We start from the raw sequence: 26,143 nt of genomic DNA, 5'->3' as shown, positions 1-26,143 counted from the left end.
CACTCATCATATGCATCATTGCTCAATTCAAGGCTCTCGTGTTCTCAAGTCTCTTTACAGGCAGGGTGGGATGTGGCTGGTGGAGCTCGGGGTTGTCTGGGCTTGAGTGGAGTGAATCATCCTCACAGAGTAATCTCCCTCTGCCACTGATGCTGAACTGCTGCAAGCTGTTCCTACTCAGCAAAGCACATAAGCCAATTTCTGGCTCCATTTTCATTCAGCAGAACATTTAACTGTGAGTTTAATATTAAACTCATGCTCAAATCCCTTAGCTTATTAATGGGTTTAGGTGAACATCCACTCTGCATCACTGAATGAGGCAGGGATTAATTGCAAAGAGAGAGGAGCTCTGCAGAGCTGGGTTCAGGCAGAAAACTGGTGCACTCCCACCTAAGGCTTCTCTCCCCACCAGCTGTGCATCCAACAGTTTATTCCCTGGGTACAGTGTTGATACTTTAATCTTGCTCATCAAGGGATATTTTTGTGGTGTTGGATCTGCCTGCTGAAAGAGCCTGTGGGGTGGCTCAGGACCTTGGTGAGCCTCTCAGCTCTGCTGGTGTGGGAAGGGTGATGGCAGCTGGGTGTGGCATTCAGAGGCCATCCCTCTGCACACCTGGCTCTTCTCATCTCCAGCTTCAGACAGCAGAGGTGGAGGATGCACACAAAGCACAATGGGCTGACGTGACAGCTTTCCCATAGCAGGTGTCACACAAGCTCAGAAAGGGTAGGAGTTGAAATACTCACTTGCTGTATGTTTTCAGAGGGGAGGAGGTGACAGCTCCCTTTGTACACTGCACAAGTGCAGATTGGGCAGGGCACCTGCTGCTCTCTGTGAAGGGGATCTTCATTTCTGTAAAGGAGATTCCTCCCTCACTGTTTGCTCATTGTAGAAAATGCTGAATTGAAGATGCTTTTAGAAGCATGTTGTCTTCACAAAGTCCTATAATTTTGACATATCTCTTCCTCTGTTGCAGGAGATGACATAATATTTATGAAAGCCCTGACACATGTTGTCCAGAAGTTGTGGATGCCCCATCCCTGGAAGTATTCAAGGCCAATTTGAATGGGGCTCTCAGCAACCTGATCTAGTGGAAGATATCCCTGCCCATGGCAGTAGGCCTGGAACTGGATGATCTTTAAGGTTCTTTCCAACCCAAACCATTCTATGATTCTTTAATTCTATGGTTGATGCTGTCAGTCCTTGAGTGCTGACAAAGACCACAACTCTCTGGGCACAGATCAAGCTCTCTTTGTACCCCACTTTTCCCACCTTTATAATGGGAATAACAATAGTTGTTAACCTCATAGCAGTGTGGTATTGGCTGTGTTTAAACAGAAAGTCTGAGCACACTTGGTGGAACTCCATTTAATTGCTCCTGGATTTAAATTTGGGGTTTCCAGTGTTCCCATTCTATCCATTAGCCTGGACACCCTCTGACATGCAGTGGCAGTAGGGGACTGATTGGTGACTTCCAGGTAACAAGGGACAGGGTCAAAGGGGATGGCCTCAAGCTGCACCATAGGATATGAGGAAAATTCCTTTACTGTGGAAGTGTGGCCAGACATTGGAACAGACTGTCCAGGGAAGCAGTGGAATCACTATCCCTGGAAGTGTTAAAACATGTGGTGCTTAGGGATTTAGTAGTGGACTTGGCAGCACTGGGTTGATGGTTGGACTTGATGGTTTTCAAGGCCTTTTTCAACCTTAATGATTCTCTGATTCCAAGGGTGCAAACCAGAAGCCTTTCCTTGAGCTGAGTGGAGTTGTGCCATTGCCAGGCTGTGGTAAGGAGAGGATGTTTATCGCAGACTGTTTTGATTTGTAGAGTGAAAACACAGAGCTTAGTCATCAAAAACAGGGGTTAGTCATCAAAAACAGTTTACCTTCCTCTCAAAATATGAAAAGGCTTAAAAGTTTGGTGAGGTTTACAGGGCATTAAACAAACACTGCTATTACAATTGCCGGTGTTAATTCTCATCAGGTAGCCTTCCTTCCCCATTCGAGGGGAGACTCAGAGCCTTGTCAGCTGCCAAATGCTGTGACCCTGGTGCCCATAAAAGGTTTCTGCTGTAACTGTCTTGTTATCAGCCCATCAATGTCCTGACACTTCCTAGTGATTAATCCTGTGTTGAAATGAAATTAAGTTTCCATATATTTGGCCAGTGACCCCAGGACTTCCTATTTGGGGAATACAAAGAATAAAGCATCTGTAGCCTACAGGAAGCCAGAGTCTCTGATTTCCTGCAGAGGCAGAACAAGAACAAACAGGGAACACATTTTTCACCACGGCAGTCGAAAGCGCACGTAAGAGCCCTGTCGGCCCCCATGATGAAAACAATTGGAAGGGGGAACATCCCTGGTCCCAAAATTATTTGTGGGTGTTTTGTTACGTACACAATATGCCATTAGAAAATAGATGCAACTCAAGTTAATGTTTTTTCCAGGTGACTATTAAGGTTTCCTTTGGCATAGGTCTTTTGGTTTCCATCAGTGAGATTGTGCTTGTTAGGCAAGTGAGTTTTACTTTGCCTTTTGCTGCACTAGGCTCTCTAAATCCATTTGAGATTAGGAAAATGCAAGGATATTTTTTTACAGCTTTGTTTAAATGAGCCAGGCCAGATTCAGGCTGATGTAAATGCCAGTGAAAGGGGCAGGAGGAGGTGATAAGGCAGCAAATCCTCCTTGCAGCCTAACTCTGACTTGTGATGAAAGGTATGTGGGGAAGTAGAGGCACCAGCCTGCCTGCTGAGGATCCCTGAGGGAGAGCCATTGCTGCCTCTACAATTCAGCTGCTCTATACTCACAGATGGAAACACTTCTGGATGCTTCCAAATTGCTGGTTATGTCTTGCACTAATGGGCATCATCAGCTTGGAATTAACCTCTCTCTGAATAATGCTTCTACCTGAATACACATAATGGCACACGTGCATCTGCACATACAGAGTGTGTGTATTTACAGAGAGAGAAAAAGCTGTCCTGTTTACCCATCACCTTGTTGAGGTTGTCTTGGTTGATGGAGTGTTTCACCCAGCTCTGTCAGATGGGTCTCACTCTGCTTTCCCAGGGTTGGTGATGCTGTTGCTACTGGTTCTTTGTTAGAAGAAACTGCCTTGTTTCTGCCCTGCAAGGATATAATATTACCATAACCACTGTGTTTGAGAATACCTTGTTTCCTACAGTTTTCCATCAGTAAAGCCTCTTCTCATGCTTTGTAACCCAGACTGGAGAGAAAGAGGAGAGCCAGGAGGAAGCTGCAGAATATTGGGCTTGGTCTGACTGGTGGCTGGTTAACACAGCTGTCCTCCAGCAGGCAGAAACGGGATTCCCTGGAAAGTTGCTTGTCTTGGCATTTTTAATAAATTGCTGCCTAGAGGGAAAATGCAAAATGTTGTTCTCCTTGAAACCATGGAGGACTGGCTGTGAAGTTTTGGACCTGAGAGAAGACTCAAAGTCTAACTGTGATATTTGTCTGAAAGGGCATCTGTAACATTGTGTTTGAGTTGTCAGCTTTGGAGTGGGTGTTCCTGTTGCCCTGAAAGTACCAAGTGCCTGAGGAACACAGGATGTGGCTCACTGGTCCTTACTGTGGTGACACTGGGATGATCATGTTATATTAAACAAGTCCCAGGAGAGCTACAGAGAACTGTGAGTGAAGTAAGGACAAGTTTACACCACAAAGTGCTTCTCACCACTGGAATGCCAGAAGCAGTGGGAATCAAAGCTGGTCTGCAGCATTGACTGGATACAGTCTAGACACATTGACTTGGCAAATGCCTGGAGTTAATCAGCTCTTTTTCTTAATCCAGGCTCTTGTCATATGGCCTTTGTTTACCCTACAGTTTGGTAGAAGGCTCAAGAAGTACCTGTTTGTGCTGAAATTTGCAGGGATGTGGGAACGCAGCAGGGAACATGGGCATTCACAGAGAGAGACTGGATCCACAAGTCTCTCATACTGAAATTCTGTGTCTGCAGTGAGCTGGGCTGCACTACTTTTTCATTTTATTCTCTGCCCTGACTTTTGCAAGGCACCGTGTGTCCCTGTCTATGCCAGCGGGCTGGTTAAGTCTCTTCTAATTATTCTAGAATGAATACTGAACAGACAAATCCAGGCGGTGCTGCCAGCTCTAGTGATTTTGTCAGTCTTGCAATATTTGCTTTTTGTTCTCGTGGCTTTTGCTCTTACATTCATGCAATGAAATTCCACTTTCCACCAGCAAACAAGAGGAGGGGAAAGAAAAGCACTCCAGGAGTCCAGTCTAGCAGGCAGGGAAGGAAAGTCAGGAGCAATGACACAGGAACTCCCAGGCTGTCAGAACTGGGCTCATCAGCCCCATGAGGGCTCCATCACTCCACCATGGATATTGCAAATAATCCCTGCTCAATAAATCAGACTAACAAACTACTGCTCCTCTCTCTCACTGCTGCACATTACCATCCACATTATCTCATCACTCTCTTTTCTTACCATTTTCTTTCCTGCTGAGAGCTGCTTGTGGTTTTCTGCTCTTCCAGGGGAAAAGCTTGCAGGGAGTGTTCTGTCTTCCCCGTACAGAGGTGCTGGAGCCAGACGCAGCAAGGCCTTGACTGAGCCTGGGGAGAGCAGACAAGGCACAGCTCTGACCTCCTTGGCAGCTCTGACATGAAGAGAGCCCAGTGGAGAGACCAGGGATACCAGATCCATGCAGGATCTTTCCTCAGCAAACGTGGGGTGCTGCCTGGGGGTGGACAGGTCCCCCCAGAGTGCCCTGGTGCCGTGGGTGGGATCCGCTGCTTGTGCCTCATCCTGCATGGGAATCACACTCCTCTGCTGTTTCTGGCAATGGATACCCCTTCCCAATCAGTCAGGGCTAAGCCCCTCAGCCACCCTTTCAATACAGATTGCCTGTACTGCTCTCAAATGTCATGTCCTGTTTGAGAGGCACATGGGACACAGCTTTTCTTGTGTTCTTTTGCCATCTGGCCATTGCCTGCAGCACAGGCTCTCTCTGCACATGTGACTCAGCAGCCCAGATGTCCCAGATGTTTGCAAACCCTTCCACTACACTCCCCTACCCTGAGCCTGGTGCACTTTCTTCCACAGCCCCCAGGCTGATAAGGCTAGTCCTTATCACAGCAACACTTCAGTTTTGGTCAAAAGGAGCACTAGTTTTCATGGGGGCACCTTGATCTAAAGATTTAAAGAAAGATCTTTCTTTAAGGAAAAAGCAGTTGTATTGCAAAGGTTGTTGTATACAAACTCAGATTATCTTGTTCGGAGTGTTTATTCTTGCTTTTATTCTTCTCCTTCCTGTTAAAACCCACCATTGTCAGTGATGCACGTCTAGAGATGGAGAATTCATTTTCCTGCTGCTACTGTTGGTCAAACCCTGCTCCTGTGAGCACATCAGGTGTAAGCATCCCTTTCTCTCCCACCAGCACCAAGCTCTCCTGGCTGTGGCTCCCAGATTCAGCTGATGAAACACAGAAATCTGAGCTCTCCTGCTTCTCTTCTACACAGGGATAACCCCAAGGAAGTCATCAGCACTGCATCTGTGCTAATATACAGCACAGATGGAAAACTCTGTAATTTTTTTTTCAGTGGTGTAACTCCCCTGATGTAATCATTATCCAAGGATTTCATCAAAATCACTGTTGTGTTGCAAAGGTGTCAGTAAACACAGAATCTCCCTGATATGTCAGGGGTGATAACGTTTTCCTGATACAGCACATAAATTGCCAAGTAAGTGTTCTCCTCATTTGCATCACTTTTACCCCAACACAACTCCACTAATTTGACAATTGCAGGAGTTTTGGATGTACCAGGAGGAAGCTCACCTTTGCAGTTCTTGAAATTGATGATCTCTGGGTTTCCAGCCACTGAACTGTGATTGTTCAGCAGAAATGAGCTCTACACAGAGCTGATGGGGCTGCACAGCAGCAGGGTCATTAACAGGCAATGAGCAACCAGATCTTGTTTGCATCATTTCAGAGGCCATTTAGAGTTGGAACTGCACAAATGAAAGACAAGATCCTTTGAGGAAAGAGTGGGTTAAGCTTTCTATCCTTAGGCAGTCACTAGCCTGAGTAGTAGTAGAAATTTTGGGTTCTCTCTGATCCATCCTCTGCCCAGTGGCAGAGACATCAGCACAGAGGAAGGTCTGACCTTGTTCTCTTTTCCTACCCCTCTTGCAACACCATGCAAGGGACATTTCTGCTTTACCTATTCACTGTATGACCAAACCACTTGTACCCATTTTCACACCCCTTGGGTCTGAGAAGAAGTTGGGATTTTCTGCTTGCAGTTATGTAGATCACTTTAAAGCTTTTATCCTAGAAAAATGCACTCTAGGAGCCAAAAAGGTTGCTGGCTCTTGTGTGAGGTTGCTTGTAGTTTATATGATGCCTGATGCAAATTGAAAAACTGACGTTTGAATAGGGAAACTTTTGGTCTGCACTGTAGGTTTGGCTGATAGGAAGCCCTTCTGTGCTTCAAGGCTTTCCTAAGATGTCAAACATTTCGAGTTAATTAGGGTTAGGAGCCATTTCACTGTTTGAATTTGTGACAGCAGAGAGTTAAATAAAGCCTTGCTTACAAAGTCTCTCACTTGGAAACACACACAAAGCTGTTCAGCCTTAATTCCTGAGTTTGCTTTATGGTTTTTGGTAAACATTGTCTCTTTTCTCAGCCTCTGTGAAGGAGCTCTTGCAGGTCTTTATTTGCCTTCCTTTCACAGCAGAGTTTGCCTAGGCTTGGTGGGGATTGTGCTAACTTTGCAACCAAGTCTGCAAGAAGACAAAACACTTTCTACTTGTGCACCAGCCCTTTGAGATGATTGCTAACAGAGGGCTGGGGCTTCAAATACAATAGCAGCACTGAGATGATGAGCTAAGAGTTTACAGATGACTTCTTACAAGGCATTCAGAGCATTAAGGAAGGCTCACCACTTAGAAGTTGAAAAAAGTATTCAGGATTGTCACTTGAGCAAGGTGGTGGTGCCTTGGTTAGGTTTATTCTTGACATTTTCACTAGCCCTGTAAGAATTTTGTGTAAAATATCTGCAGGCTTTTGTTAGGATGTAGAACATTCTTCCTTGGTTTTATTTTAATAATCACTTAATAAGATGTTAAGGTCTTGTTTATGCTGGAAAATTTACAAGAAACTAAATCAGAAAACCAAAGCATACAGCTTCATGCAGACCCTACGATGTGACATTAGACTCTTTTCAATTTCACTTATGCCTCTTGGCAATAGCTCACATTTAAAGTAAAATATAAAAGGTCATTTTTATACTGGGCTAGGGATATTTCCATGGGGAAGAGATGATGGTGTAAATGCACCATATATGTTATAAGTAACTTCTAACACTTGGATAAGTAGACAAGGTCTTTGAGATTGCATGAGGGAGTGATTCCAGACCTAAATCTTGGCCCAAAGACAGGCTTGAGGCTTATTCCCACACATCAGGGCTCCGGCCCTCAGCTGGGGTAAGCTGATGCCTCTCTATTGATTTCTGAAAAGCTAAACTAATTTCCAGCAGAGGAGAATCTGCTCCAGATTTCCCAGCTGCCCTATCAAAAATCTTCTCAGAGCATTGACTGGGGAAAGAAAAAAGGCCTCAGCCTGATTTGAAAGAACATAATAGACCTTTAATTTAATTGACTTAATTTTATTGGCAGCCATTGAATGGTAAAATGAAAACAGATGATCTGGATGAACAAGAAAAGGTTAGATGGGAGTAACCCATTAGTAAATATCAAGGCATCATCCCATTGTCCTCATTTAATAAAGGAACGGGTCAGTAAGTATAATCATAAACATTTTTACATTTTAGTGAAGATTTATTTGACATCATTACTAGCAGAAAGATGGATTCTTGGAACAGCAAAAGATGAAAAGTCTAACAGATGAGAAGTTAGTTCCTTTAGCTGGCAGAGAGCAGCACAGCTCTACAGCCTGACCTATTTAATTCCACCTTTTCAGCAGCTGAGCTATTACTTTGGACTGCTGTGGGATATATGATATTTTTAAAAAGTTTTCTTTGACAAATCTTCCATGCTTACATCTTCTCTTGCCCACTTGGCATTGCTCTTGCAGGCTCCTCAGAGCCAGCAGGTCTGGAGTGGCAGGACAGTGAAGCTGGACACAGAGCTCTGTGGAATGGACCAGCAAAGCAGATTTCCCACAGCCCCCCGAGCCCAGCAGAGCAGGGGAGGGGTGAGCTGCTCTGGAAACCTGCACAGCACAGCTCAGACCTCATCTGGAGAAGCAGCTTCTCCCCGCGCCTGCTCCCCATCCCAACAGTCCTGTCCTGCATTCTGTGCAGCCAAGCTTTCAGCTGTCTGGGCTGTCTGGAAGTCCATTCAAACAGGATTTAACAGCCACACTAAATCCTCATCCAAGGACAGGAGTGCCCTGAGGGGTAGAACAAGTATGATATGATGTGAAAGAGAGAAAATTCCGAGCAGATGCAGGGAAACCAGACCTGACTCCTCACTCAATTCCTTATAATTCACTAGTGGTAGGTGCCCTTTGTGTGGGAGTTTTAACAGAACATTGTCCAGACCAACTCTAAAGAACCTTTTTTGCATTATTATCTGCAAATAAATAATTGAACAAATCCTAAAAATAAAAAAAAAAAGAAAAAAAATTTAAATATTAAAAGCTTAGGTTTTTCTTTATTTTAGATGGAGCTGTTTAGAAATAAAATACTTTCTTGTGAAGATGGGACTGGGTTACCCAACCTGGAGTTCCCATTGAGGATCACCCACCTCACTTTCCATCTCTGGCAGCTGCCCGAGGGCTGCCTCACTCCCCTTGCTTGTAGAGACAGCCAGACTCTCTATGAGCACCCTGGGCACTCAGGAAATGTCCAAAATCTTGGACCACCCATCTTGCACCGGTTGCCTCAGTCCCACCCCAGTGGGATGATGGATGCTGCTCTTGTCCCTGTGCCACAGGGAATGCTTAGGCTGTGCTGGTTTCTGCCTTGATTTTCTTCTGCCTCCTTTCTCCAACTTCACTCAAATGGCCAAACCTGGCTCTGTGCTGCATCCCCAGCCAAACCTGAGGGGCAAAAAGGCAGAGCCACTAATGCTAAAGAACATGGCAGCCCAGTGATGCCATGTAGGCTGGGATGGCACTCCACAGAGATGATCACACAGCAGGAACTTCATTTTGCAGTGTTCCTGTCCTTTCTCCCAATATCTTTCCCTTGGGTTTGATAAGCAGAGCCCTCTCAGGCTTCACTGTATGCTGGCTTACAGAGAGCTCACAAGAATCAGTGTTCATCCTTTGGTGCCGTGGCCAGGAGTGAGGAGAGGATATGAAGGCCTCTGGTTTTGGGGAGGGACACTGGCAGCTTCTCTTGTCCCGGAGCAGTGGTGAGTTACAGGCATATCCTCTCCTCCTGGGGGACAAGACTGCTGAGGGCAGAGTCTCTAATACTGCATTCCCACAGGGCATAGCCCAAACAACTGCAGGATACACCTGCTGCCCTGAGACCAGGTGTCAGAACAAGCCAGTTTCACCTCAAGGAAACTGGAAAATCCAAACACTTTCTCTAGATATAATCCCAGATCCAGCCCCTTTCCCTAAAGAAAACCCCAAATACAACCAGCCCCATTCTAAATGTTTTAGTTTTCAGCACTTTTCAACAACAATAGAAAAAAGAGGTGAAAAAAATTAAGGTCTTCCCGGGAAACCAATTCTTGGTAAAATTTTTCAGTCTGGTCCAGAACAGAACATCTTGCAGGGGATCTCCCTGTTTGAATTCCAGCACCAGCACCAGGCTGTGACTCAGAATCAGAACTGCTTTGCTTGGCTCCCAGGGCTCTTGAAATCTGTCTAAGCACCACAGACTGTGCCTGGCGTGGGGTGGGCTCCACAGAGCTGTTCCCTGCACTGCACCCTGCTACAGAGGAAAAGCAGCTTGTATCTTAACACATTTTGCCTGGCAAGCATTTCAAAGGCTTTTCCTCTGAATCAGGGCTGCATGCTTTCCCTACATTTCCTCTTCACAGGACCTGGCAGGTTGAACTATGCAAAATTCCTTAATCCTGTTTATCTGCTGTCTCCTTCTGAAGAGGCACAATGCTCCTGTGGCCTCTATGAGCTTTCCTCTGCTCTGTTACCAGAGTTACATTTGCCCATTTGAAGGCCAAACACGGGCAGGATGAGAGCAAAGCAACCAGCAGCCCGTCAGCACACCAGAATTTGGGATTTCAGTGTGAAGTAAGGCAGGCAAGTGCAAAGGTACTGTGCCCATTTAGCCTTTTTTGGATTAATGAAGTCCACGGTGTCCACAGCAGATTCTGAGCACATAAAAATTATCCATTCTGAGCTACAAGCTCAAAACAAGGACCTTAAGGGAGGAGGAGGGGAGGTCAAACTCCTCCCTGCCTGCTCCTCCTGCCCTGCAGTCCTGATGGGGCAGGAGGAGAGTGGATTGAGGATGCAGGCAGGGGAGCCAGGGTTACCTCTCTTCTGGGCCAAAATCTTGATCTCAGTGCTCTGAGCTGCTCAATGCAGGGATGCTGTTCTGTGCAGCTGAACTTTGTATCCCTGAGGGCAAGGAGAAAATAAATCAGCTCTGTCCTTAACCTTTGCACAGTGAAAATCACTTCTCTGCTTGCCAGAGAGGAGCAATGGTCTGGTCCTCAGGGGTTCTGCTGGACTGGGTGTCCTTGGGGGATAGAGAGTGACCTGGGGAGCTGAGCAGGACCCGAGGTGGGGAGGTGGGGATGGTGACACTGGGTCAGGTTGCAAAAGTAGGAAGTGAGGCACTGCTGGAATGGAGGAAGAGGAAATGCTCAGGCAAGGTGTAAGGCCCCAATCAACCACCTTGATGAGCCTTTTAAAAAGGGAAAACAGCCGTTCATGTGCTCTGAGTTGGATGCACAGGAGAAATACCAATGAGATATACTTAAGGGGTCAAAACAACACTTAAAGACTTTACTGACAAAATTCAGAAAATTGGCAAAAGTTTGGCAAAAGGTTTGGTACAACATTCAGTCAACATAAAACACTTCTCACAGCATTAACTTGGCCCATTCAACTTAGCAAAATTTAAACCCACTTGACGTTAAGTTACTCAAAATATTCCAAGCAGAGGGAATTAGAAGAGGAAGGAGAAAGAGAGAGAGACAGAAAAGATATGGAAAAGCACACATATAGCTACCAGCTCCTGAGTTCCAGCGATGTTAGAGGAGAGGTAGGGTCTGGATAAACATGATGGCCTTAAATATCCCTTGGCCTTCCTGAGCCCTTCTCCCAGGTGGGACTTCTGGTCACTTTGCCACTCAGGAGCTGGGTCAGGGGCTCCAGGGGTGGGTGTGGAGCATTGCCAGTGGCTGGCACCGCTGCAGGGCTGGGACACCGGCTCCAGAGGGGTGGGCTGTGAGGAGCAGGGCACTGCCCCGCCGGGGCAAGGCCCCACCTGCCCTGCCCCACACACCTGCATCCCAAAACATCTCGAGACATCAATCTTGCCACTCTCTGACACAAGGGCAGCATGAAGGAGGAGGAAGAGAGAGGAGGGTCTCCCTTTGGGAACGGCCCAAGCCCTGTGGCAGCGGGGGCAATGCTCACCTCCTTGGCTGGGCCCGGAGCAACGAACGCGCACCGACTGCTGTGGGGGAAGGCTGTGTGTGGACGCCCTCGGCGTGCTCGTGTCTCACCCCTCTGCCCTCCTGGGGTGTGCAGGTATCCCTCACTCCCCCAGGTCCGTGATGGGGGTCCAGTGATGAACCTGAAGGTCTGGATCCTGCTGCTGAGTGGCTCAGAGGCTGGCACACGCTGCGGAGCGGTCCCAGAGCAGGGCTGGTGGCACACGCATGTCCAGCTGGAGTTGGTGCCGAAATCTTGGCTTTGCAAAGTTTGTGTGTGGGTATTGACTGAGCCAGGATCCTGCCTGGATATGATTCACCTTCCTTCCCCCTCAAGGGAGGTACATTTGGGGACCTATGACCAGGTTGGCAGTGGCTCTGTGAAACACTGACTGTGGGGCTAAGGAGGGAGGCCACCTCAAGCTCATTTCTAGAGTCAGCCTCTTTCTGTAATTTTGCCTTACGAGGGTTGCTCGTGAGCTTGTTCTCTAGGATGGCAAACTGAAGGACCATATGTCATGGTTTGGACTGCCAACACATCAACATTGCAATCATTTGCAGACTGTTTTATACTTCTTTGATTCGGGAATGTGTGTAATTAGCTCCTCAGAACAGCCGGGTAGAGGAAATGCGGTCTGTTATTTAGGCAGAATTAACATCCTTGTTCTCTGCATTGTGATCCTTAGTTTCCTAGTGCTGCTGCCAGAGCAGTGGAGAGATCAGTGCTGAGACATTCGTTCTTCAAGCCTGCCTTCGTTGCAAAACTATTTCTGTTCCTTTTCTAGGCTATCCCGATGACCTACAACTGGCACAAGACGTGCTGATGCTGTAATTAGTAAATACCCTCTGCAAGTGGCAGCAAAAGATTTATAGCCACCATTGGAGGCTTTGCTTTCAGCAAAAGGAGAAGCACCAAAGTGTTTGTTGCTGTTTACTGCATTTTTCTGCAGATTCCCAGCAGGGTCCAGACAGCATTTCGTGCTGCAGGCCTGGTAAATAAATCTTTACTGACCTGTTGTGGCAGAAGCCACATATGAATGTGCTGGTGGGGCAAGAATTATGTTATTTTAATAGGTTAACAAACCCATACAGGCTTCTGCACTGTTAGCATTTGGCCTCCTACCAGGAGTATGATCATTCTGCTATGCTTTCCATTCCTGTCCCGGTGGTTTATGTGGGTTGGTTTTTAGCAGTGCCTGTGTACAGCCAAAAAGCAGGAGAGCAGCCCTGCCAAATGGCCTCCCAGTCACTTGTGCTTTGGAGGCAGGAGAGGGCCCTGTCCCCAGGGAGAAAGGGAAGGAGTGAGAAGGAAGGATATCAAAGACATTTTCATTCACGTATTTGCCCTGGTATTGAAATCTGTGGTGCACCTGCAAGGAAAAGGGACCTTGTTTTTTGCCATTTCAAGTAGAATATCTTCCAAAGAATTACCAGCTCCGTACTGTGTTTAGTGCTTAATTGGCCTCAATCAAGAGAGCTTGGCCAGTTGGCCACCTGTCCTCTGGTGCTTGGACACCTCTCTTGCCCTTTTTCTTCCTCATCCCTTCAGAGGCTTGTGCATCCATGGATTCTCTGTTGCTTAGAAAATGGTGAGGTTATATTGGTCTCTCAAATAGGAAAAATTCTCTTCTTTGCCTGGCCTGACAAACTCTTACAGGGATGATATCTTTGATATCATTGCCTCCTAATAAATTCAGTCAAAATTAGATAATAGGTTCAAAAGTTATTAAAGTCAGGGGGAATGTGAAAAGTTCTTTGTTTCCATAGGAAAACATGCAGAAGGGGGCAATGTGCGTGTCCCAGAGGAAAACGAAAATTACTATTTGCAATCGTAGCATGCTGCAACTTATCTCCCCTTCCTTATCGTCTCTTCCACATGTAAAACAAATATTTAAACTGATCATTTTATCTTTCCATCCACCATTTCTGCTCCCTTGGCCAGCTCCACAGGCAGCATGGACAGACTCCTTGGGCTGTTTGGAATGCCTTCCTCTTCCCTGACACTTTTTCTCCTTGGGATACCCATCCCCACTGCCTGGAGGGACACACTCAGCTCCTCTTCTACAAATGCAGCCAGGTTAGAAGAGGGGCAGTTTCTCAGTTACCTCCTCACGGCTCCTGGCTCCCACTGCACCAGATCTGCTCTCCCAGTGATCCCCTTGTCCCACTGAAAGGCGCTGCAGCCCCGCTGGATGGTTGGACACAGCGCTGGGCGCGATAGCCGGGGACAGAGCCAAAGTTAGGTCAGCTGGGTGAGCTGGAACACGTCCCCTGGGAAGCGCCTGACTCGGCTGCAGGAGCTGGCCTGGAGCTGACCCTCAGACTCGTGGCGTTTCTGTCGGGGGATGCTATTTTGATGATGCTTCTGCAGATTCAATGTCATTTTGGCCTTGCTCCCATTGACGTTGTGGCCATAGGTCTGGACATCAGCTGGCACAGCCTCTCCTCTTGCTCACCTCCTTTCTGCTTCCTTTTGCCTCGCTGTCCTCAGCCCTGGGTTCTGGGCTTTGCTTTCAGTTGGGAAAGGGCTCAACAAACTGCTTCTGCCTGCAGTTATTCCACCTCCCTTCTTCTCCCTCATGTTGCTACTTTGCTTCATGAACTTGAGGTGTTTTCAGACTTCAGGGTACCCTTTGTTATTTAGTCCTATTTCTAGAAGTGTTTTGAGGCTCTTGAGGTGGTCACCCCTCCTGCTGAGAATCATTCTTGTCCTCAGCCATCCCTGTTTCAGTCCATTTCTTGTCCATTTGGCTGCCACTTAACCTCCAAAGGTTTTGGCAGCTGTAGTGGTATAAGCAGGCATGAATTTGGCTCCTATAAAGGGTTGGGAAAGAATTGGGTTCTGGGTTTATTGGGAATTAATTTGATCTGTAGAATAGGAAGGGGAATTATTTACTGTCACCCAGAGGATGTCACTGTGATTGTAAATAGTGTGAAAGGTAAGAAGCAGTAATTGTGCTGCATTAACTTGTTTGACCAGATTCTGCTGAAGATACAGAGGTTTTGGTAAGTTTTTTGGTAAGAATGAGGCTGCTGCTGATACTTATTTATAGATGACTGTGACCCTGAAGATTTCTAGTAAGATGTTTGCAAAGCCACAGCTATCCCGTGAACATTCACGTAAAAGAGTTGGCATTTTCCCAATGATAAAAGGCCAGCTCCAATATAGAATCATAGAATTATAAAATCATTTAGGTTGGAAAAGACCTTTAAGATCATTGAGTTGGTGCATCTGATCTCTTTCTGACTACGTGTCGCAGGGTATTTACAAATGAATGTAGAAAATAGATATCTGGGGTCATAAAAGGGCATGTTTGAGAGATTGCTTCTGGGGCTTTTCCCAGGGTGATACTGTCTGCCAAGCAATGGAGACTGTGAGCATGGAGCTGCTAGCCACTCATTAATATGGTTTATTTTATAAAAAAAGGTCCCTTTGAGTCAGTGGTTAAAATGTTCCCTCTTCCCTTGGCTTCTGCTGGAGTCAGCCAATGACTTTCAGTAATAATTTTAATCTGTGTGTTAAGAATTTAACCTCAAAAGCATAACTGCACTGCATTAATTAAGCTTTATCTAATCTCCAGCTAAACTCCACAGTCAACAAACAAACAGAGCTTTCTCAGGATGGCCTTGCCTTGCATTTACGTGATTCCCAGCACGGTTTCACCTCCCGGGCAGTAAGGTGTTCCCCGGTCATTGTGTGGTAGATTTCTGGGAGGAATGAATCCCCTCATTACAGCTTATCTATGTCAACCATAAAATATCTCTAAGCCTCTTGTTACAGGAAATATGGAGGGCAAAAGAGACTGCACAGCATCCTTCAAGCATCCACAGATGTGACACCTCATAAAGTGCTCAGTTTGTAAGATCTGGTCTTATTCTACAGTTTTATATTTCCCTTGTTGCTGCATCCACTTGCTCAACATACTGCCTCTTTGAGAAAGGTATGGATGCCCACTTCCATCATATTCAAGCTGGGAAATATCACTAAACCTGTGCCTTACACAGAGGTGTTTACACAGAGTTGTGAGTACATCCCCAGGATGATCAAGACTGAAGTTGCTTTGCTATTTGTTGGCATCATAGGCCAGATGGGCATTTTGAATTTAAATGGAATGAAAGGCAAGAAAGGAGGTAGTGACTATTCATACATATATTAGTGGGTGCCTGTGCAGGTTTTCAAGGCATACCAAGCTGCTATCACAACTGTTTTCATTAAAACTAAGCCCATCAGGATGTTATGTTTTCACAATAAGATTCTTAGGTTCTTTTTCTCTGTAAGACAATCTCACTGTTATCCACATCTGAACATAAATATCCCATTCCAGCCTGATTTTAGTTCAGAAGGAAAGTCATGAAAGATCTGTTAACTCAGGTGTTGTCACTGTCTGTGAGTTCCAGTGAGGCAAAGGCACCTGGTCTTCCTCTGGCTCTAGGGTCAGAACTGAGCAGCTCTGCTGCAGGAAGAGAGCCAGAGAGAAAAGGAAATGTGCAATAGTAAGGTCCATGGGTGTTAAGAGAGCTATGAGAGAACCTGAAATCATAAATGAAAAATCTCTCCTAATTCAAGAGGAGATGCTTCACCTTCTTCCAGTGAGTTTTCACCCTTGAAATATTCCATGGGAAGAAACACAGAAGAAAAAACCTTTTCACTTGTACATAATGGGATGCCAGCATGTGGCAGCAGCTCCCTGCCTGACAAAGAGGCTGTCCACATCTCACTTCATCTGCCTGATCACTTGTTTTTCTGAAAACAAAGCAGCAAAAAATGTGCACATCAGAAGCTCTTCTGACACTGCTGGAGTAGCTTAGCCCAGGTCTGGCTTGAGGAGCTGCAAGAGGAGGACAGAAAGCTGGGGGAGAAGTCCTGCTCTGATCCCTTTGTGGAGAGCTCCAAGGAGACCAAGTAGTGTGGAGGAAAGGAGGGATGTGAGGTTTAGGAAATGCGGAATCCCTTTTCTGCAGGAGGAGCTCCTGTTGCTATTCTGGTTTCTGTGTCTTCAATCATCAAATGCAGCTTTTGTCTTTTGATAGGACAAGGAGGAAAGTAGTGTACAATGGTGTTCTGACAGCCTGGCACACCCCAAATCTGTGGTTTAAAGCTTACTTTGTGCTGAATTTGTTCTTGTAGTGCTAATGACCATATTGCCATAAATAGCCACTAAATGGGTCTGACACGGTAAAGGAAAGTGAAGGTCACTGTTGGATCTTGTGTTGTATTTTAGATCTCTGTATCAAAGAACTTCATAAGGAAGGAGAAGGTGCATTTTCAGCTTGGGTTTCCTTTTAGGTGCAGAGGGGGAAACTGAGGTATGAGAATGCCTGCTTGTCAGAGCAGGATGGGGATGAGAATGGAGGTGGACTCTGCCTGATGTTCTGCAAGGTCACAGCCAAGAAACAAATTTTCACCACACAGGGCAAAATTAACTCCCCCATTGAAATGAAAGGTAAAACTGCCACAGAATTCAGTAGAGGTGGGATTTGCCTGCGGCCCAGCTCCAGCAGCCTAAGATTTGAGCCAAGTATCCCAAACTGAATGCCGGTGTGGGGAGGGAAGGCAGGCATATTTGGGCTGCTGGGATGAAGGTGCTCTGCTGGGATGGAAGGGGACATGGAAAGTGCTTGTGTGTGAAAGCAGGTGCTAGACTGCATTGCCTATATTGAGCTGATAGCTCATTTTAGGATCCCAGCACTTGACAATATGTTTTCTTGATGTCTTGGTCACTGAGCCTGGCACCCTGAGAGGACATCACCCTTTTCATGGGTGCCAAATGGGTGAGAAATGCATCCTTGTGAGAAGCCCAAGTGCCCTCCCTCTCTGCCTCACAAACAGGTGCAGATGCTTGTCTTGCACCTTGTGTGGGGAGCAAGTCACATGGCATTTTTAAAGATGGGCAGTGGCAGAAGTTTGGTGGCTGCATTTCCTTAACATGCCCTAAACCAGGCTTTGAATGTTACATCTTAAGCACTGAACCACACCACTCCTTGGATGTACCAGACCACACTGCTGGCCACACAATCTCAGTTATGCCCCAGAACTAGAGGAATTTAGGATGTGCTTCCCTTTTCAACCTGCCACAACAGCGGGACCGTCAGGTCTACAGGCAGCCAGACTGGTAGGCATTTCACTGAGTGGAGATAAGCCAGAGCCTGGCTTGGATGCCATCCCTTAGTAAGACTCTGATTGCACAAAAATAAAAAATTAGGCAGGGCAGAATCCCTCTGAGACTGGAAACACATGCTTCTGGGTACCAGTGGAAGGGAGAGCAAGGCACAGTGCAGCACCACCAGGAACACCAGCTCTGCTCCCAGTGACTATTAACATATACATTAGTGGTTGTGCCTGTGCAGGTTTTCAAGGAATACCAAGCTGCTATCACAACTGTTTTTATTAAAAACAGGGTGCCAGAGGGCTCCTGGATATCTCCTGCAAAATCAAGTACAGTTCCTGTTAAGGAGGTTGGTTTTCACTTGAAGGCTGTGTGAGACTGTTCTGGGTTGGCAATGCTGGCACATGCCTCACTGCCACACTTTGGGGACCATATTGGCACCATTGCTCAGGACTTTGTGGGGCTGAGCACAAAGCAGCTTCACTGCTGTTGCTGCAAAGGGGATCATGGATGGGCAAGGGACAAGGAGCTGTCTCATGGAGAGCTGGCACCTGCTTTATTACAAGGTAACCACAGCAATTTGTACTGGTGGGAGGACACAGAAATGGCAGGTTACATCCATGGGGGCAATGCTAGACAGTGATGGCATCTGCCAGCCCCTGAGGATCTGTGTTTAGTTTGCAGTAACTCAGAAAAGACTCCAAAAATAAGAAAAAGAGGGAGAAGTTGTCCTGCAAGAGACTGTGGCCGTGCTAAGAGGGTCGAGCTCATTTCTTGGCAACTCTGAGCAGGCCACTTCAGTTCATGTGTTTGTGAAACACCCTGTACTGGCTGGCCAGCCCCAGAGTGACTCGTTCCTCTTCTCTTCCTAAGAAATGACCACTTCCTTTAGACATCTCTGTTTTTCCCAAGTACCTGTGCATGCCCAGAACTTCCCTGCCTGGCATCAGCCACTGTTAGGGGCTCAGATGACAGAAGCTGAGCCTGAGAAGGCATTTTCCAGAACAAACCAATGCCCAGTACAGAACCCTCTTTCCAAGTAGGACAGGCTGGGTTGGAGCCCAGGGAATGACCTTTTCTGTGTGGCATTCTCCCACGTAGTGTGACCTGATGTCACTCAGCTGCTAGGCAGTGTTGTGACGTTGCAGCCCTCCCCCGATCCAAATCCAGGCACTGCTGGTAAACCACAAAGGATGCCAACCAAATTTTGCCATTCTTCACTTAATGTTGCTTAAAGTGAAAGTATTTGACCTTAAATTACTCTTCTTTTTTTTGAGAAGGGAACTTGTTTCTCAGGAAAGATGGGTCTGATTCTTTGGTTTTGGAATAAATCTGGTATGAATCCCCACATGGTTTCATGCTGCCTTCCCTCCCACCCAAACAGGGGCACTTCTGTAGTGGCTGGCATCACACGTCTGTTGTTCAGGTAGGGAGTCTGAACCCTGCTCTGTGCTCTCAGGTTGGGTTCAGGCAACCACCCAGGAGCAGGGACATTCCTGGCTGCAGAGCAATGCAGGCTGTGTACCCAGGGTAAATGGAGTTTACCACAGGCTGGTAAACAGCTCTGTTTAACACGTCAGCTCAAGTGGGAGACAATCCAGTGTGAAATGCTTGTGCTGAGATGAAATCACTTCTTTTCCACTATCTGGCTTCATCCTGATACTACTCAGGCAGGCTTGAGCCCCTGCTAATCTGTAGGGAGGGTGAAATGCAAAGAGGTAGAAAATAAAGCTCTGACTCTGCCACTGCCACTGCACTCCCTGACCTCATCCTTTGCAGGCTTCTTGCTACCAGTGCAAAAATGCAGAGAAGAATCACAGAATAACGGAATGGTTTGGGTTGGAATGGATTTTAAAGATCATCCAGTTCCAACCCCCTGCCATGGGCAGGGACACCTTCCACTATCTCAGACTGTTCCAAGCCCCGTCCCACCTGGTCTTGGGCACTGCCAGGGATGGGGCATCCACAACTTCCAGGGCAACCTTTCCCAGTGCCTTACTACCCTCACAGCAAAGAATTTCTTCCTAATATTGAATCTAAATATAGTCTCAGTTTGAAGCCATTCCCCCATGCCCGTGTCAAAACCATCCCTTTATCTGTAGGCTCCCTGTGGATACTGGAAGGCTGCAAAATGTAAAATATATTCCTCTTAATTTCCTTATCTGACTTGTTTGTTGTCACACAACAGGTTTGTTTTGCTTTGGGGAGTAGAAAAATGAGATGGAAATGACAGAGGTCTTTGATAGAAATGTAAAGATGGGAGTACCCACGAAATCAACAGAGCAAGTCAAAATTCAAAACTACCTTCCAGAGAACTGCACTCAAGAGTTTAGGATCTGTTGTTGCTCTAGTCAAAGGTAAGTTTTTTTTACTAAATAAAAATAAAACAAAAAGGAACCAGCTAAACAAAATAACATGACTTTTGGAATCTCTGTGGTCAAATGATAGTATTCAGTGTTAGTATTTTGACCTAAAAGAAATCAATTAATAAAATGCTCATTTTATAAATATGGCAAATTTCTAATATTTGTATATCTTGCTTTCCAAAGTCAGCTCAACTATTGGGAAGAAAGCTTGCTTGTTTTTTTAAAATTTATTGCTGCTCTACCTTGTGCAAATTCTATCTTCCGCTTTTTACTTTTCAGTGCTAATGATGGCTCTGTAAGCAACCTGGCTAGGCTCTGAGAATGCAGGTGGGGTTTGTACCAGGAGCAGTTTAGCAGACCTTCCTCCTGACCTCCTGATGCAATTAGCTGTGGTCATACTGTGCTCAGAGAATCCCCTCTGAGTGCAGCTGCAGTGAAGAAGCAGAAATTTCTGAGGCAGCACAAACTTGCAAACCCTTCCACAAGATTATCAAATGACAGCAGGTTGGAGGTATGTAATGAGAAGCACGGGTTCACTGACTAAGCAACCCTAAAGGGACTGCTGCTTAATCCTTTCCTACATGGTGCCCTGTCACCCTTCTCTGAAGGAGCAGGAGGAGGCAAATGTGCTCTGTAATTGAGAGGAAGGTTGATTTACTGCTAAATGAGAATAATACGCAGTTTGCCTTCTTACTGATCTGCCTACAGAAGATCAAGCAGGCTGCTCTGTAGAATCCTTGATTTGTCCCCACTCCTTTCTTTTGGGAGGCCAGAGAGAGCTCCCACTCAGCACACAGCAGTGGGAATTAAGCAGCTCCTGCACCGAAGCAAGCCCATTCCCCTCAGGATTAGCAGCTCTGGCTGTCACAGCTCCACAGCAGGACATGCATGTGAGTGTATTAAGGTAACCCTGAGGGTTTTCCATTTAGACACCACAGGGGCAGGGGAAAGTTTGTGTACCAAAGTCCTGCCCAGGTTTGTACAATCCATGCCACAAGCTTGTGTTAGTATTTCACTGATATCTCTATCCAGGATAGGTCTTGTGAGACAAACGTGTGTAGGTATGGAGCTGCATTCCATCACACCTCCTGCCTGCAAACATCACCGTGGCACCGTGCCAGTGCCTCCCTGGAATCTCCCTGGCATCAGCTCTGCATCTCCCCTGCACTGCCCTGGCATTCCAGTGACTGCACACGACTGCATCATTTCCCTGGCTGCCGGGAATGTCCTGAGAGCTGAACGAGTGGCAGCTGCTTTGGGATCCTGTGAATTCCTCCTGCTAATGTCCTCTTCTGTCTCCTCCCTGCCCTGCCTCACCCCTGTCCCTGCCCTCTTGTTCAGTGGCAAGGGGGATACGCAGCAGAGGAGGCATCACATGGATTTGTCTGGCAGGTTTGTAATGAGAGGAGCGTGATGACCCTGCACATTCATCAGATGGTTGTTTTCAGCCTGGACCCATCTGTGATGTTTTTATTATTTTTTTCCTCCCTCTGCTCGGCTCAGGCTGCTCCGGGAGAAGTGGCACGTAGGCACATACGTCCTTGCGCACACTATACTTGTATAAACTCCATCAGGAAGTCATCTGGCCAAACTTTCCAGGGCTCTGCTTTTAACTCTTCCCTAGGCAGGCTGTCCTGTCAGCCAGGGGATTTCCAGGGAGCATGGACATGTGCATTCTGTTCTCTTTACTGATTCTCACTGCTCTCCTTCCTAACAAGCCTCGAACTACACGTGGATGAGCAGCTTTTTTATCCATCCTACTCTGAGTTCCCATCAGATAAAAGCCCCTTCAGCTCTGCTCATGCACCCGTGCACCCACAGGGCTTTGCAGTAAAACACTGCCTTGGCTTTTCTGGAGGATGAAGCAGCAAAATCAGTTACCAAAAAGTGCCCCAGTGGGGCAGGAGGAAGGACTGCTGGTGGGATAAGGCTGTTGGCAGGGGCAATTCTCCCCTGCAGTTGTTATTACAGAAGTGTGTCCTTGCTAGGCACACAAGTAGCAGAGGAAGTTCTCACAGCCCTTAAACATCTCCTGTGGTCAGGGAACGATTAAAAAAAGGCAGCCCCTTCAGAAATGACCCTGTGCTCAGTGAAGACGTGTCTCACTGTGCATCCCACTCTGCACAATTAAACACCCACCAACGTGCACAGAGATGTTTCAAAGGGCTGCGAAAATCCCTGTGAGATGGCTCACGTAGCAGAAAGGCTGCTATTTCTCCCCAAGACATGTGTGGATTAATAGCTAATTGTTAAACGCAAAATAAGTCCTCCCGTGTTGTTAACTACCTGTTAACTACCCACTGACAGGTTTCAATGGCTCTTACAAGATTTATCCCTGGAAGTGTCCAAGAAATGACTGATGTGGCACTTAGTGCTATGGTTTAGTTGAAAAGGTGGTGATTGATCAAAGGTTGGACTCGATGATCTCGGAGGTCTTTTCCAGCCTTAATGATTCTGTGATTCTATTCTATTTTGGAGCCTACTGCACAGGGGTGAATAACTGGAATTGTAGGAAATGTTATCCTCTGCAACTGGGCATGGAGAAGGGATGTCTGAGCTCATTTGCTGTTTGGCCAAACACTCTTTGTTTGAGCCACTCTTTGTTCATTCTTGCCTTGAAGAAAATACAAAATGTGTGTCAGATCAGCACTGGAGATGTGCCACCAGTGGTAATGCTACCTCTCTTGACTTACACCACTATAACCAGCCCAGAAAGTAACCATTTATCCATGAAGTTGTTCACAGGCTTTGTCTTTGCTGTTTATTAATCTTCTCCAGTGTTACAAAGCCATGACATGATAAGATAGATTGTTTAGGTCTTGATTTTTCTCCTGGGTGCACAGGTGAAAATAAGAAGTGGCTTAATTGAAGTTAATTCAGTTATCCTGGCATTAATTTTGCCTTCTCTATCACATTTATGGACATCTGTATGGAATAGAGGGCTGTAAGTTTGCACTCAGCCCAGCTCAGACAGCTGTGGAACAGAAGGGATTCTACTGCCAGAAATTCCCAAAAATTTAGGTATGACTTTTATGACAGACTCACGTAGACATGTTTCTTTTCTCAAACAGCTGTTTGTGCCATAAACACCAAAGGAGCCTCTGTTTGTCAGAGTCCTGAACTTCATGAGGTGCAAACCATGACTGCTCACCAGCTGGAGTAAGGGGTATTTACAATTTTCCTTGGCCACCTCTTCAACTGCAGTTGGAGGAATCAATCAAGCTCTCATGGTCCCTCAAGGAGGTGGAGAAGCTGAGAGCTGAGGAACAAGCAGGCTTTCAACCATGCACAGTGTTTTCTTTTTCTCTTAATTTCTTTCTTCAGGTCATTTTCAACACGGGTTATTCCTCTGTCTCCTCAACTGGAGGATCATAACTGTAATTTCTGCACTTCTGCTCTCAGGAGACCCCACCTGCACTCAGCTCTGGGTCCTGAGCACAAGGACAGTGACCTGTTGGAGCAAGCCCAGCAGAGGAACATGAAGATGATCAGAGGGATGGAGGAGCTTTCCTGTGAGGAAGACTGAGAGAGTTGGGGTTGTTAAGCCAGGAAAAGAGAAGACTTTGGGATGCCCTAATTGCAGCCTTGCAGTGCCTAAAGGGGCTACAAGAGAATTGGAGAGGGACTGTTTAAAAGGGCTTGCAGTGATAGGACTGAGGAACAATCACTTTAAGCTAAAAGAGAGTAGTGTTAGATGAGATATTGGGAAGAAATTTTTACTGTGAGGATGGTGAGGCACTGGAACAGGTTTCCTGGAAAATTTGTGGATACCCCATCCATGGAATTGTTTGAGGCCAGGTTGGATGGGGCTTGGAGCAACCTAGAGGAAATACCTGTAATGAAATGGTTGATGGTGCTCACCAAGGCCCTAATTTTTGTCAGATGAGTAGGAGCAAATAAATTGCTGAACACCTCCCTCTGCCACCTCAGGTAAGCCAACACTCACCAAGTGATGAGCTTAAGGCAGCAGAGATTTGCCTTCTGATTTTAATGCACTGCATATCAATCATGTGTAAGGACTAAGGGATTGTTCTCAAAATTTCCAGGAAATAAGACAAACCTGTACAGCTCAGGGAATTTGAGCTGCATGGGCTGTGAGTTGACAGTAGCACCTTGTGTGGCCTCTGGTCACAGCTGGAACCACCACCCCAGGATCTGTTTTTTTTAGTGTGTCTCAGTACTCCCTGAGCTAAGTCAGCACAAGGATAAATCCCTTCTCAGCAAGCTTTGAACCTAAACCTCAAGGAGGAGGAAACTGCCTCACATCCCATGTGGCTGCTGAGCTTTGTGCTCAGGGGTAACCTGACAGGCAGACTGGAGAGAAAGTATCCTTGTAGGTGCATTTCCACCTCTGGGACAGAGCCTTTGGGATTAAGTGTCCAATATTTAGGAAACAAAAGGATGTTCAGTGCTCAGTCCTGACCTCGCTATAACCTGTGGAGAAGCAGCAAAGATTCTCTTTAACCATGTATGGCATAAACAGCGAGGAAGGCGCTTGTAGCAAAATCAGGAAGGAATCTGATAGAGAGCCCCAAAGATAAATGCCACTTCAGGCAATGTTGCTTTAAGTTGTTGACAGGAGCACCGTCCACAGAGGAACTGTGAGCTTTAAGTGCTTCTCTGCTTCTGGGTGGGATAAGGTGTCATGTAAAATGCATTTTGTGTTCTTGTTTCATCTCCCTCTCTCCACTCTTCCCCTGTGAGAGCGCACACACCGAAAGCATTAAAACCAGACTGCGGTGAGTTTGCTTCACTAATACATCTCCACATCAAAGGCCTTGCTGGAGTCCATTGATTCTGGCACAGTTGCAGAAACCAGTGACGTTTTCAGTGAGAAATCATGCACTTCTCGGTTGATTTCGGGAAAGGTTAAAAAAAAAAAGGGAATAAAAAAGCTCTACCATGTGCAAATATTCACCCTACAGAGAGGCTGATAAACCGTAAAATGTTTGGTCTGGCTCCCTTGGGATGACTTTATTGACAGACAGATGAGCTTTGGCTTACATGATGTTACAAAAACCTGTCCTATTTAAGTTTTGTTTTCTCTGTTTGTGAATAACATGTGACAGTTCTTGTCTGACGTATTCTTCCCTTCCTATTTCTGAAGCAATGCACCCTGTGCCAGTGAATAGCACTGGGACACAGCCCCATGACTTATCTCAAAAAGCCCAGAGATTATCAACGGCCCCAGGTCAGAAGCACAGGGCACGTTGTTATGCTTTGGGAGTGGCCCAGGCAGATTTACCTCCAACACAGGTGTACCTTGACAGCATTCTCATTGGAAAATCTACTTCTGCTCATGAGATCCATCAGCTATTTCTACTGAAAATACTTCTGCTTTTAACTTTGCCTCATAGACATGAAACCATTGTATTTGTATGTTACTTTAACTGAAACTACTCATTTTCTACTGAAAATGTCTCTCTGTTGTAAGACCTGTATTACCCTTGTGTTTTGGTGCAAAATCTGAAAATGACATAGGTCAAACCACAGAGTGGGAAGTACAGTTTTGTTCTTCTCTGGTTCTGGAATTTCAGTATTTGTAGGACTCTTTGGCTGTACTTTCTTTGCATCCTGCCCATGAACAGCTTCCGAAATGTAAAAGCATTAAGGTGTTTTCAAAAGGTGCCTGCAGACCACATCTTTTCCTTAGAAACATCCTCCTTGAGGCCCTCCCAGTTCCAGTCACCCACTCATTTCTTCAAACAGAGCCCCTAAACACAAGTCAGCAGCTGCAGCCCTCAGGAGTTGCTGGTGACACTGCTGTCACTGCCAGCCACAGCTTGTCCTGGCAGTGCTGTCCCATGCTCAGAGGCAATGCGGCCTTCTCCTCCTGTGTGCCCACCAGCACTGGGCTGGACCCACAGGACACAGTGAAAACCCACCCTCACCCCCTCAATGGGAAGAGTATCCTCCTGGGCACCTAATTATAGTGAGATGGAAAAACGTCCACGAAAGGATGAGGTTAAGTTTTCCAATACGTAGCACAACAGTAATCAATACTTGCATCAATACTTAATTTATCTATGTCAAGCAGAACAGCTCCAGCAGGAGGGAGTGAGATCATCTCTTCCGACCCGCCGT

The 26,143-nt window shown here is 46.3% G+C and overlaps 2 long non-coding RNA genes across 2 annotated transcripts; one reads left to right on the top strand and one right to left on the bottom strand.

The window, feature by feature from the left end:
• Nucleotides 1-7,664: 7,664 nt before the first annotated feature.
• LOC121364556 lies at nt 7,665-14,311 on the bottom strand. Its single transcript, XR_005956877.1, has 3 exons — nt 11,570-14,311; nt 11,160-11,435; nt 7,665-10,543 (listed from the first exon to the last, which is right to left on the bottom strand). It is a non-coding gene; the product is annotated as an uncharacterized LOC121364556 (long non-coding RNA).
• Nucleotides 14,312-19,295: 4,984 nt separating this feature from the next.
• LOC121364557 lies at nt 19,296-25,778 on the top strand. The gene is made up of 4 exons (XR_005956878.1): nt 19,296-19,411; nt 19,882-20,050; nt 20,339-20,570; nt 23,384-25,778. It is a non-coding gene; the product is annotated as an uncharacterized LOC121364557 (long non-coding RNA).
• The last annotated feature ends 365 nt before the right edge of the window (nt 25,779-26,143 follow it).

Source organism: Pyrgilauda ruficollis, unplaced genomic scaffold, assembly GCF_017590135.1.
Source record: "Pyrgilauda ruficollis isolate IOZ18807 unplaced genomic scaffold, ASM1759013v1 scaffold85, whole genome shotgun sequence".
NCBI lineage: Eukaryota > Metazoa > Chordata > Aves > Passeriformes > Passeridae > Pyrgilauda > Pyrgilauda ruficollis.
This window is presented reverse-complemented; position numbering and strand designations above follow the sequence as displayed.